Source organism: Gekko japonicus, unplaced genomic scaffold (assembly GCF_001447785.1).
Source record: "Gekko japonicus isolate JY-2015 unplaced genomic scaffold, Gekko_japonicus_V1.1 scaffold207, whole genome shotgun sequence".
Classification (NCBI taxonomy): domain Eukaryota; kingdom Metazoa; phylum Chordata; class Lepidosauria; order Squamata; family Gekkonidae; genus Gekko; species Gekko japonicus.
The window spans coordinates 567507-582091 of NW_015175363.1; the positions used below are offsets into that span (position 1 = coordinate 567507).

Genomic DNA, 14585 nt, shown 5'->3' on the forward strand with positions numbered 1-14585 from the left:
TGTGGGCACTTTGGAAATTTTGAAAATGGGGAGTGGGTGCTCCCGCAAAATGTTGAGAGGTTGCAAACCAAGCACCCTCCCATGATTTAGGCAGCTGCTTCTGAATAGTTGGTCTGCAACCGTAGCCACAAAAGAGATGCCTCCTGAGTTCTTCATTCTCCATGTCGGGCCTCCCATGTAAAGAGTGTCCTGCACATGAAGGGCAGAACATGAGTCTCTGGGCAGAAAGGGATTTTTTTCTGGCTGTTGTATAAATAGTTTGGCACAATAAGTCCTGTTAGAGGGAAAGGTGGAAAGGAAACAGGTACTTCAGCAAGTAACATTATTATCCTATCCAAGGTACAGAACAGAAAGAGGGGAATCAAGACATAAGTATTTATTTACTTACTTATTCATTCAATTTATACCCTGCCCTCCCCACAAAGGTGGGCTCAGGGCAGTTTACACAACATTTAATAAAAATACAATTAAAACCTATATAAGCATATAAACATATAATATAAATAACAATAAATTAAAACACACTTAAAACATTGGAACATTATCAGATAAAACAAGAGCAAACATTTCTAATATGGCTTAGGTGACTGTATGATTACCATAACTTTCATACCAGCGCAGTTCGCTCACTTATTATGTGGTGGGTACAGGCTAGAGACAACAATGGTAGTCCGGGGCACAGGCTGGAGGTGAAGGTAAAGATGGTAAAGCCAGGGCACAGGGACACTCCTCGGTGTATGATGCGGCTCCTTAGTCAAAAGCCTGGTGGAAGAGCTCCGTTTTGCAGGCCCTGTAAAAGTACAGCATGGCAAGACTGAACTCTTCAATTGAAATAGTACCACAGCAATTCACATACAGCAACCCAACAAAACTATTCATGTTTACAAGATCTTAATGTGTCATTGTATTATTTCAAGTCAAATGCCCAGTTTCTACTTCCCCTGACATGATTAGTCCAGAGTAAACCAACCCAGAGAGAAGAGGGGTTGTTTGAAAAGCCAAATGGTGTGCTGGAACAAATAGGGAGGGAATTTCAAACAGGAAGGAAGGAGTCCCTAATGAGGGATACAGTGGGGAAGCACTGATGGGCAATGGCCATCCAGGAATGGGAGATGGAGCTGCTAAAGAACAGGGAGTGTACAGAAAGACATGGAGGATTATATTCAGGAAGGAAAGAAGAATGGGTGGAAATAAAAAAGATGCATCTTGTGCGTCTAGATTTACCTGAGCGCCAATGGGGGGATCATTGCTATGGGCCAAATCTGGTGCAATCTGTGATGGCACTGAACCAAGAATGCAGATCAGGCTGTCTGTTGGTGGAATTTGGGTTGCTTTCTGATTGGTGCAATTTTCTATGTAAGAGGGGGTACCAAAGGATGAACTAGGGTGAAATAGTGACAGGAAATGCACCTGGTTGTGGAAGATTGCTTATTGGGTGGCAGGCATGACTCATACCTGCTAACGATGGCCAGAAGATGGGATAGTTAATTAAATGTGTCATTCTGTCCTTACATCAGGTAAATAAATTCCACCCCTTAAATAAACTGGGAAGCATTATATATAAATCAACTGGTCAGAAAGGCCTTATTGTAAAAATTCATGAGATCTTAACAGAAGCAAGAAAAAAAGGAGTATTTTAAAAGGTAGAAAATTGATTTAACAATGACGATTCTAGATAATATTTGGCTCAAACTGCATATAGAGATTCAAAAATCTTCATTAAATATCAGAATAAGAAAAATACCATTAAAGTAATGGACAGATATTCCATATTCCACCAGGCCTTGCAAAAATGACACTGACAACTTCCTTATTTCATGGGAGAAGTAAAAAACTTTTTGGCTCATTTATTTATATTTGGCAGTTATGCCAAAACATCCAAATATTTTAGCAAGGAATATGTTTGATTATAAGAAAAATAGTCCATAGTAAAATTCCAAGCGACCTCAGCACAGGTTTTTTTGGGGGATATTTTATAAATGATCGAATCATAGAATCACAGAGTTGGAAGGGACTAGGGATGTGCATTCGGTTCATCTGAACCAAATGCATCCCCAAAAATGGTCCATTCGGGCCCCTTTCAGGCTGCTGTGGGCCGATTCAGATTCTCTGATCTGAATCAGCTTGCAGTCGAATTGCCGCCGAATTTTGGCGGCAATTTGGCCCCATTATATCCTATGGGCCATTGAAGTCAATGGCAAAAATATAGGGTATATTCTGGGGGATGGAGGGGAGGGGGTTTGAGGGAGAGGCTCTAAACTCACAGGGTAGCTGCTGAAACCTATCTCCAAGATACCCACCAAGTTTCAAGAACATTGAACCAGGGGGTCCAATCCTATGGGCCCTCAAACAGGTTGCCCCCATCCCCTCCATTGTTCTCTATGGTGGGAAAAAAGTAACCTCCAGGATTACTGGCCTGAAGAAAAAATTGCTTCCTGACCCCAAAGTGGCCATCAGCATTTCCCTGGGCATGTAAGAAAGAGCCACAAGAACTAAGCACTGAGGCAACCTTTCCTCCTCTCCCTCTCATGATCTGCCTAAGTTCACAGAATCAGCATTGCTGTCAGATGGCCATCTAGCCTGTTTGAAAGCCTCCAAAGAAGGAGAGCTCATCATCACCTCCCAAGGAAGCCTGTTCCACTCAGGAACTGTTCTGTCAGGAAGTTCTTCCAAATGTTTAGCTGAAAACTCTTCTGAATTAATTTCAACCTGCTGGTTCCGGTCCGAACTTCTGGGGCAACAGAAAACAACTCTGTATCATCCTCGATATGACAGCCCTTCAAGTACTTGAAAATGGTTATCTCTCAGTTGTCTCCTCTCCAGGCTAAACATACCCAGCTCCTTCAACCTTTCCTCATAGGACTTGGTCTCCATACCCCTCACATCTTCGTTGCCCTCCTCTCGACCCGTTCGAGCTTGTCTATATCCTTCTTAAATCGTGGGGCCGAAAACTGAACACAGTATTCTAGGTGAGGTCTAATCAGAGCAGAGTAAAGTGATACCATCACTTTGCGTGATCTGGACACTATACTTCTGTTGATACAGCATAAAATCACATTTGGCTTTGTATAAGGAAAGGAACTTTCAAAGATTCTGTTAATAGCAACATAAATTCTAGCACTACACTGGAAACAGGAGAAATTACCAAGTTTGAAGAAATGGCTTCATAAAATATGGTTTATTATGCATGTGGGGAGAAATAGCAGCATATATACAAATTTGGGATGGTAAACAATTCTACCCCAAATAATTTTATCAAGATATGGTATCATTTTTTGTATATCAGAATAAAATTAAACCTGATAAATGTGTAAATAAGGAAGAAATCTGTCTAATGTTTAGAATATACTAATAATAATACTGTATTTACATATTATGTGTAGACAAAAGGGGAAAAGCAGAATAGCAAAGCTTTTCCTGCTGGTTACCTGTCATCACAAAAGGCATACAAACGGGAAGATTTGGTGTTCTGTTTCTTTTGCACAATATTATCAAAACTGACTTGATTTCAGATTTAAGTTATAACTTCAGTGGATCCTAGGATAGAAAATAAAGATAAGTACTGTTGAGTGCATCATTCACAATAATAGAAACACTCATTACATTTTTAAACAAGTTTTTTATATTTAGCATAGCTATCCAACCTGCTGATGATTAAATATGCCTTTAATGGTGTTATAATAAGGGAATTACTTTTTAAAATTCCTTGAGTACTATTCGACCAGCAAACTGACCAAGTATTTCACTTGGTAACTGGCCACTGACCCAGCTGGCTATTCACATCCAGTGGTCACCAGTCAGGAGTGAGTTACATTAATGCTGATGGGATGTAGCGGATGTTGATAAAGTGACACTAAAGTGTGAATTTGTCTCTACAGCTCCAGGGGGCCCAAACTCTCAGCCCTGTCTCTGCTGTTCATTTACAAATTGCTGCTGCTGATTTATAAATCTCTCTACTCTGTTTATACCAGACAGCTGATAATGATGCTGTGAACTGCTGGAGCTGTCTCAGGATGACAAAGGGAAAAGCACAAAATGTGAAACTTCTACTTCCCACACTGCAACCCTAAGGAGCAGAATGACTGCAGGAACTGCCTTTTTCTCTCTGCTTCAGCAGCAGGTGGGCTCTCCATCAAGGAACTGGAAGCCTTGAATTAAAGGACACAGATAAAATACACACTATTGTGTGTGCATGTGGGGGGAATCTTTTCTCCTGATAGGAGATAAGACAATGCTGTGGCTGAGCCCACTACATTATTCCTGGAATGAGCAACATGTAGCTCACCACTCCTTTAGTGTCCTCTATACCACTGGCCCAGAAAATGACCTTCGGACATGACTCTTGGAATGCATTTCTGCAACTACCCATAGCTACTGGAGCTATCTTACGGCACTATTTTACTACAACAGTAAGAGAAAGAAACTCTTTTGGAACCTTTTGGAACCTAACTTTAATTAAAGATCTTGAAACTGTATTTGTGGTTGTACTTGTTAGAGTTAGAATGAGACCCAGTGTAGTGCAGTGGTTAGAATACTGGACTACAATGCAGGAGACCCAGGTCAGAATCCCCGTTCCACCATGGAAACTCACTGGGCAATCTTGGGCCAGTCACTCTCTCTCAACCAAACCTAGATCACATGATTTTTGCTATGAGGATAAAATGGAGAAGGAGAGAATGTCATAAGCTGCTTTGGGTCTCCATTGGGAAGAAATGGGAATATAAATGTCTAAAACAAATAGTACTAGCAGGAGTCTATTGGCTTTCCCCATCCAACAACAGGCCTGGAGCCCTGCCTCCTTCCTAGTAGTGTTGTGTCACACCTGGGATACCAATATGCTACCAAAGTGCAGCAGTCTTAAAATATTCCCCGGATACAGTAAACGAATGTGGGATTTAGAATTTGACTGTTGAAACACATAAGAGATATATGTATATTCCAAAAGAATTGACTATCAAAAGGCTACTTTCCTTTCCTTGACTAGATACAAAAAGCAATTATACTACTACCAGGAACACATTTGGGTATGCCTACATTAAAAAAAAAAAGATCTTAAAGCTAGTAACTCTGCTGTGTTGATCTTTGCACTCTGGAAGCAAGCACCCACACTGTGGAATATGGAAGTATCAGAGGCACGAAATAAGAAGTTTAACCGGGGGGCGGGGAGAGACACTTCATATTTCCATTCATCTACTTACCACTTGACTATAGTGTAGAGACCAAATCTAGGATCCCCATTTTTCTTATCTCAGCATGCAAGCTGCATTTTCAAATGGTGACAACTATCCATTCAACAACGGGATACTAACTGATAGGGCTATTGTGAAGTACTACATTCAGTGTTACTAAGTAAAACGAAACACTCCTTTAGTTTATTTTTCAAATGGTGCCTGAAACCAGGAGTTGTGCTTTATGCGTGGATAAAGTGCCAATTATAATGTATTGTGCAAAGCAGCTAAAGGTTCTTAATGACACAAATTCCATCTGAGCTTTCTAGCTCTTCCTTTTCAGATCCCACGATGAAAGGGCTCAAAAATGTTGCTAGATGAAGGAGCCAAATATCTTCTGCTTTACAACATTCATGCAGATGGATACAGTACATGCTGCCCTTACAAAATCTATTTTTAATGTGAATTGGCAGATAACTTTGCACCTAAAAATCCCCAACACATGGCATCCTGGTTTTATTTTAAGAACTCCAAGGAAAGATAATCTGCAAGCATCATGGGCACCTTTGCCTGTATTATGAAATGCCAAGGAACTTTTCCTTGATGTTCAGTTTTAAAACAGAGGCACCCAAACTTTTCGAGCCTGATGGTACTTTTGGAATTATGAGAAAGGGGAATGGGCACCCTCACAAAATGGCTGTCATTTTTAGCATTGCGAATAACTAGATGTTGGAGATGCCACAAAAATACTGGGAGGTCCCAAAACAAGTATCCTTCTATAGCCTAGGAGTGGAAGGTCCATGGCTTAGTGGCAGAGCATCTGCTTTGCATTCTGAAGGTCACAGGTCCAGTCCTCAGCAACTCCAGTTCAAATGATCAGATAGCAGGTGATGTGAAAAACCTTGGAGGGCCACAACCAGTGAGTAGACAGTACTGATCTTGATAGACCAAGAGTCTCACTCAGTATAAGGGAACTTCATGTATGTGTGTGTTTTGGTTATTCAGTGCTTTATTTTTATGGTTTAAAATGGTAATGTAAAGTAAATGTGGCACAGGAGTGGACTGGGAAGTGAAAACGGCCCTGGAGCAAATTAAGCTGAGCGGCCCCTGCTGCTGCAAACCATAACTGCAGGGCTCCAGCAGCTACCTTGCAAAAAATCTTACCACAAAACTATGCTTGTTACATACACACACACACAATGAGATTTTTAGAAAATTACTGATATTCCAGATGTAGAAGTTTTGTAACTCTTGTTGGTGAAGTGCACTTCCTATGTCATATTTTCATTCCTCAGAGCTGGTAATTTTAGCTGACAAAAACCCTATTTTTTGCAGGAGCTGCCTTAGTCCACCAGTTAAGTCACAATACATACAAGGTCCTCTGGAGTTGCCTAATAATAAACAGTCAAGAATTCAGTATAGTCTTGGAGCTCAGCGTATTGGCTTTGCTTTTAATTTTTGGGCTACACTTGCAGTTTGATCTTTTGTTGGCATCAGTTTCCTTGTATATTACTGGTTCCTCACACTAAGCACAATTTTATAAACCCTTGCCCGGTCCCTCCTTTAGTCCTTGTTTCGAAAGTAAGTCTTTAAACTTTCCCTAAAGTGCTTTTCTAGCGCTACTTTGGAATTCGGTTTCCAAATGTCAGCTTCTGGAAGGTTATGCCATTTCAGCTTTAATTTAAACTATGTGTGAGAAATTGTGCGGAAGGGGAATGTGATACTCTCCAACATGAGTTTGAGTCAGGCATGGAGACTGCCTAAGGCATGTGATAAATGAAGCACATAAGCTTGGGATAAGATGTGACTGGCCAAAGGAAAAAGCTATGCGAAAGAGAATATGACAAGAAGAAAAAGAAGCAAAACATTAGAAATGGATTAAGCACTGGAATGGTAAATGCTGGGTATGGTTTTTTTTCAGACATTCAGTTTTATGTAACTAAATTCTATTTAAATGAACTTAAAAACAACATACCTTTTTAAAAGGCAAGCGTCTCCTCAATGTGATTAACAGATTAATCCTAAACCTCATGACACTGACATAGGATATTTCACTAGTACTTCAGTGGCATGACCCTATGTTCTTTCACCAGAGAAAATGTGTACCTGAAAAGATCCAACTGCACTGGAGTGAATAGGGGCAACATCAACCATGGAACAGAATGTTGATGTCTCACATCAGCCAGATATGGAAGAAGCCAACCAATGCACAGTGTTTGAGCTCTGTGATCAAGAGAACCCCAGAGATTAAGCATCACAGTGACAAAGCCTTCATAAAAAGAAGAGGCCTAGCAAGTTAAGCATCTGTGCAAGCTGCAGGTGTTACTTATATTTGATTCTGATAATATAGTTTAAGCTAAAGAGCTTTGCATCTTAGTGGGTGAAGAAGGAATGCTGTAGCAACAGATCTTCTCAATAGTACTGCAGCAACTGACTTAAATCTAAGCTAGGCTTAAAGGATTTTAAGCATCACAGTGACAAAGTGTCAATACAGGAGAAGTACAGGGCATAGAGGGGAGAGACACTCAACCCTTTTTCCTGGGTAAACACACCACAAAATAAGCAGTAAAATACCACTTATGAATGTAGAAAGCCAGCAGGGTCAGGCAGCAATCCAGTGTATTGCATGGAGTCTCAGATGAATGACTACTTGCCTGCCGGACAGAAACGGTAGGTGCATGCTTGATGCAAGGAGTTTGTAGCCCTCAATCAGCATGTTCATCCCTTTGAGGCCAAGGTAGTTCGCCTGGAGAAGTTGAGAGGCAGACAGAGTGGTTGATGAGGCTTCTAGGGATGTGACAGTGTCATCCCAATTCACAGGTGACAGCTCCTTACCAGTCATGGATAATGAGGGCCTTGTGGAAGGAGAGCATCACTCCAAGGAAAGGGACAAAATTGCTTAGAATTGCTTCCTTTGTGAAGACATATCCTCTCATGCTAAGGATACGTCACTGAGGAGAGGGGGACCTGTCACAGTGGGAGATACGATCATTAGACATGTAGATAGCTGGGTTGCCGATGGGTGTGTAGACCTCATGGTAAATTGCCTGCCTACGAGGAAAGTTGCAGACTTCACCCATCATCTACATAGCTTGGCAGATAGTAATAGGGAGAGTCAGTGGTTGTGGTGCATGTTGGCACCAATGATGTGGGGAAGTTTAGTCATGAGGTCCTGGAAGTCAAATTTAAACTGCTAGGTAGGAGACTAAATGCCAGGACCTCCAGGGTGGCTGTCTCCAAAACACTACTTATTCCACATGCAGGGCCAGCTAGACAGACACAGTTGGGAAGTCTCAATATGTAGCTGATACAATCGTGTATAGGGGAGACCTTTAGATTTCTTAGACACTGATGGTCATTTTGGGACAAGCCAGGCCTATATAAATGGGATGGGCTCCACTTGAACCAGAATGCAACCAGACTACTGGCACACAACATAAAAAGGTAGTACAGCAGTTTTTAAACTGAATCCGGACCCAGAGCTTTATTAACTTTTAATTTATCTAACAATGAACAAATTTCCTCAGAAGCAACTGAATCCCATTTGACCATATTCTCCTCTTTTATCTTTATGAAAGCAGGCTTATAGCCAGGATTTTTTTGCTTGTGGGGCATATTTTTTCTGGTGGGACAGCAAATTATACCACAAAAGCCAGAGACTTACTAGGCAGTGGCATCATCCTGTCTCCTCCAACGCGCAGCCCAGAGCTCTGGTATCCCTGATAATATCCTTTCTCAACTCTTTCTCCCTTTCCCTGGTTCCACCTCCCAGGAGAAGCTGGGGGGAAGGTGGCGTGGAAGGCAAGGAGGAGCCGAGAAGAGCAGAGAGCCCCCCAAAAGCCTGCTGGTGGCCTTTTGGTCCTGGGAGAACTGGAGAGAGGCTTAGCTGGGGGGAGAAAGAGCAGGCAGGTCCCTGGAAAATCTCGAGAATCACAGAGTTGGAAGGGACCATACAGTCCAACCCCCTGCTCAATACAGGATCAGCCTAGAATATCTCTGACAAGTGTTTGTCCAGATGCTGCTTAAAGATGGCTACTGAGGGGGAGCTCACCACCTCCCTAGGCAGCTGATTCCACTGTTGCACGACTCTTACTGCAAATAAGTTTTTTCTAATACCCAGCTGGTACCTTCCTGCCCTTAATTTAAACCCATTATTGCGAGTCCTATCCCCTGCTACTAACAGGAACAGTTCCCTGCTCTCCTTTAAGTGACAGCCCTTCAAATACTTAAAGAGAGCAATCATGTCCCCCCCTCAACCTCCTCTCCTCCAGATTAAGCATCCCCCTCAGTTCCACATAGGGCTTGGTCTCCAGGCCCCCGATCATCCTCATTACTCTTCTCTGCATCCGCTTCATTCTGTCCACATCCTTTTTGAAGTAAAGCCTCCAGAACTTCACACAATACTCCAGGTGCGGCCTGACCAATGCAGTGTACAGCAAGACTATGACATGTTATGATTTGGATGTTATGCCTCTGTTGATACAGCCCAAGATTGCATTAGCCTTTTTTGTCACCGCATCACACTGGCTGCTCATATTTAACTTTCGGTCCACCCTTACTCAAAGCTACTGAGAAGTGCATCCCCCATCCAGTATGTGTGTTCCTCATTTTTGTTACCCAGATGTAGAATGTGACACTTATCCTTAAATTGCATCTTGTTCACATCTGCTTTCTTTTGCAGCATATTTAGATTTCGCTGAATTCTGTCTCTATCCTCTGGTATGTTCGCTGCTTCTCCCAATTTAGTATGATTTGCAAATTTAATGAGTAGACCCTCCACACCCTCATCCAGATCATTTATAAAAACACTGAAACGTACTGAGCCCAGAACCAAGCCCTGTGGCACCCCACTGGACACCTCCCTACTTTCAGATGAAATGCCATTGACACAGCTATTCTCTGAGTGCGGTTCTCCAACCAGTTCCCTATCCACCTAAATATCCTACAGTCCAGTCCACAGTCCTTTAGTTTACCCATCAGAACATCATGGGGAACCCTGTCAAAAGCTTAGGTTTCATTTTTAAAGACTGAGCTATAATACTTTCCCCATTTAATCAAAGGATCTGTGGATGGAATTTACTATATGCTGAAATTTACATGTTTTGTCAGAAAAAAAGGAGCAGAAAAGCTTTGACCAGCACTTCTTTTGATAAATTGCTTTTAAAAATACTATATATTTTTAGACGTCTAATATTTAAATAGCTAATAAGGGTGGTAGATTAATTGTTCCTCAAATACCTAGAAAGCAGCTGGGCTTTCTCCAGCATATCATATCATACTAAAGAGGGGGGGGGGGTTCCATCAGATCATCTAGGGAAGGATTTAGATGTAGTATAAAAAGGAGAAAATGGAACACAGTATTTATCTATATATCTAATAGCGAAGGTGCCCCCTGTGTGCAGATATCTAAATCTGCACATTGGGGGTACCTGGGGGGCAGGGAGATTTTCCTGCACACTTGGGGCAGTCCCCAGGTGTGCACAAAAATCTAAAAAGTTGAAAAAAGTATATGGGGGATATTTAAAGCAGAGAAACTGCTTGAGGTAGCTTAATCAGTAAAACATGACAAAACCATAAAACAGCATTAAAATGTTAAAATGAATAACTATTTTAAACCCCAGAGCATTAAACATAGAACATTTAGCAAGCTAAAATGATTCTCATAAAACAGGCTTCAAGCAAGAAGCTATCTGTATAAAAATGATTTTTAAAAGATCAACTCCTCCATACAAACAATAAACACCACTCGCAACTGTACAGCTTGCTAGTTGTTGTTTTCTTTCTTCACAGTGTTGAGTGGCATTCTTTCTTCAGGCCACCTTTGTAAAGTAGAGCTATGCTGACCCATTAGACAAAACAAGTACAATGCCACAATATCTTTATTAGATCCAGGTGAAAACTCAAAAAGCAGTAACCCTATATCAATATATTCATAGGGAGAGGATTTTGGTGACAGTAGATAGTGGAAATGAGGGTGGATCGGAGGCCAAAATGGCCTTGGAAAAGGGGAACACCAAAACCTCACCAAATGGAGTGCTGGACAGAATGGAGGCACCACTGGTATCTTCCTTGCTAGCCACACCTAGAATGAAACAGCAGGGAAAGGATATGTAATGCTTTCCCTTTCCAGATAGCCTATGCTTCTGCTGGCACAGAGTGAAGCCAAGCACTATTGTGCTTATGTTCCTCTTCCCCACCCTGGGGACAGTGGGATCGGCAAAGAGGAGTATGAGAAGCACCATACCCCTTACTGGCTGCACCACACCTGTGCCAGCAGGGCAAAGCCAGGTGCAGTTGTATTACTGCTCCTCATTATCCTTAGGTTCAGAGTGTGTGAGTAGCCCAAAGTCACTTAGCAAGCTCCCATGGTAGAATGGAGATTTCTAGTCTGACACTCTAACCACTACACCACACTGGCTCTTGTTGCTGGTATGGACACGGTGGGGCCAGCAATACAAGTGCTCCTGGTGCACAGCAAACCTGGATGCTGCTCTGCCTCTATTCCCTGGTTGGCTTGGGTGCGGTGTGGCTGGCTGGGTTCTGGAGTGCCCATGCTCCTCTTTGCTTGCCTGTCAATGAAAAGCATGGGCACTGTAGTTTCTATCTTTGCCTTGTGCTAGTAGCATCGTAATCCTCCTTACAGGCCATGCAGTGGGGTGAGTGTGTAGGACTTAAGACAAGAGCCCAATGGGTTCCCCCCCCCAAAAAAGTAAATGGCTAATCAACCCCTGGGTGGAAATCTGCAACAGGGTTATTCTAGAAGTAAGCGAATGTGACTTTATTTGCCTCACCCAGGCCACCATTCAAGACCAATAGTTTTAAAAAGAAAGGAAAGCTCGGGGTTCCTTGGAGGCTTATCAGTCCCCCCCCTCCCCCCAGTAAGTGTAGAAATAGCCGATAAGCTGCCTTGAAAGACATCCTGGACCTACAACTGATCTCCCCGTAAAAATGTGTAGCTACAGAACAATGTATAAGCATATGGAGCAGAGGTCCATCAGTAGCTATTAGCCACAAGGTATAGATAGGGACTCTGGGGCAAGTGATGCTCTGTCTTCTTGGTGCTTGGGGGGGGGTCAACAGTGGGAGAGCTTCTAATGTCCTGGCCCCACTGGTGGACCTCCTGATGGCACTGGTATTTCTGGCCACTGTGTGATACAGAGTGTTGGACTGGATGGGCCTTTGGCCTGATCCAACATTGGCGTCTCTTATGTTCTTATGTTGGGTGCTTTGTCCAGTACACTGTAAATTCAGGCACAGCAAGTGAAGCTTAAAGGGCCCAGTCAACATGAATGAAGGCTGTGCACTAGAACACAGGTGGGAGCACATCCAGCCTGTGCTGAAGTCCTTGCACTGGCTTCCAATAACGTTCCAGATTCGCTTCAAGATGCTGGTTTTGACCTTTAAAGCCCTTAATGGTCTGGGGTCTGCCTACCTGCCTTTATTTATTTATTTTAATTTATTTAACTTTCAATTTCTATATCGCTCTATCCCGGAGGCTCTGAGCGGTTTACATGGCTTCTTATATTATATTATATTATTATATGGCCTTTCCCCATATGTTCCCCCAAGGGCACTGTGATCGGGAACGCAAAACCGTCTGGCCTCCCCTGGGCCTAGGGGTCCTAGGTTAGCAGTAACTAGGACCAGGGCGTTCTCCTTGGCGGCGCCAACGCTGTGGAACGAGCTCCCTCAGGAGATCAGAGCTCTACGGGACCTTCAGCAGTTCCGTAGAGCAGTTAAAACGGAGCTATTCCGTCAAGTGTTTCAATAAGAACTGACTATGCCGGTGGTGTCGCACTAGCACTTTATCATAGGATGTATTAGCTGGGATTTTATGGTACTGTATTTATATGTGTAATTGTTGGTTTTAACTGTATGTTGGTTTTAAATGGTTTGTAAGCTGCCCTGAGCCGCTTTGGCGGGAGGGTGGGGTAGAAATGTAATGAATAAATAAACAAACAAACACTTTCCAGAATTATCTTCAATATGCTGAGGACTTTTGACTTGCATATCAAACTGGAAAAGGTTCCCTAAAGCCAGAAAGACTAAAAAATCTCTGCTTTAACAAGCCACCACACTGACTGTACAGCTATTGTGCCAGAGGGCACGGAGCAAGGGACTGGTTTCCAAATATGCTCTTGCAATTGACCCTTGCCTTTCTTTGTCATTCTGGCAAGACTTCAGATTGCAGAAGGATAATTCAGTTTGTTCTTGGCAATCTTTGGTAATATTATTATTATGGGCTGTGGTTTTAATCCTTTGTCATATGATGCTCTGGGAGAAAAGCAAGTTATAGGTATTTTACCTAAATGTAGAAATAAAGCTAGGTTATAAATATAACTATGAAATTGTTCTACTTGTAGCATACATATTACGCTATTCAGTAACAAGGCCACAGTGTTAAGCACAGTCCACTGAACACAAGGCCTGACAAAAGAAGTTAGGATTGGGCTGCAAACTGCCTTTAGCAGTCTCAATGTAGTTATTCATTTATTAAAATACTAGGAATAAGGCCCGTTGTGGAAATAAATACAACGAGATCTAGAAATAGGCTCTGGGAGAGTGCTCTGGCTTTGGGCAAACAGTGTCAATTTGCTGTGGTGATCTCAGCAGGGTATAATGACAGAGTCCACTGTTTTCTCCAGAGGAACTGATCTCTGCTACCTGAAGAGCAGTTGTAATTTTGAGTGATCTGTAGCCCTCACCTGGAGATTGGCAACAATTGTTACCCAGGACGAAATGGCTGGTTTGGAGGGTGGAGTCTATGGCATTCTACCTGTCTGAGGTCCCACCCCTCCGCAAACCCCACCCTCTCCAGGCTCCACCCCTCAAATCCCCAGGAATTTGCCAGCCTGGAGTTGGCAACCCCATCTCCTTCCCAGCTAGCCACCAACCTACCATTATCTGCCCCTTTGACTTCAGCTGACTTCCGCCCTCCCTTCTGCAGAGCAATTGTAATTTTGAGTGGTCTCCAGCCCTCACCTGGAGATTGGCAACAATGGTTCCCTATGTGGGACTGACTGGTTTGGAGGGTGGAGTCTATGGCAGTGTACCTGTCTGAGGTCCCACCCCTCCTCAAACCTCACCCTCTTCAGGCTCCATCCCTCAAATCTCCAGGAATTTCCCATCGGGAGTTGGCAACCCTATCAGGATTGGCCCCAATGTGGTTTCTCCCAAAGGCCAAAGTAGGTGACAGGACCAAGCTTAGTTGCCTACCAACAGGCACTGAGGGGAATGTAGGGTTGCCAGCTCTAAGGAGGGAAATACCTGGAGGTTTGGGGGGTGGATTCTGTAGAGGGCCGGGCGACGGAGGCATCGGCCTTCTGTCGCCCGCCTTGCCCCCCCAATCTCGGCCCGGGCGACTGCGTCCCCCGCCAGCGGCCGCCCGACTCCAGACCCCCCCGCGGCCACTCCAGC

The 14585-nt window shown here is 43.2% G+C and overlaps 1 long non-coding RNA gene across 2 annotated transcripts in view; it reads right to left on the reverse strand.

Annotated features, from left to right (window-relative positions):
• Positions 1-754: 754 nt before the first annotated feature.
• Positions 755-14585, reverse strand: part of LOC107122345 — a 17064-nt gene continuing 3233 nt past the window's right edge. The window contains exons 1-3 of one of the 2 annotated variants that reach the window (XR_001482909.1): positions 7275-7388; positions 3429-3537; positions 755-790 (exon numbers count right to left, since the gene is read on the reverse strand). This is a non-coding gene — a long non-coding RNA (uncharacterized LOC107122345). Of the gene's footprint in view, positions 791-3428; positions 3538-7274; positions 7389-14585 lie in introns of those variants that run through there. The other variant, XR_001482908.1, reaches the window with a different exon arrangement.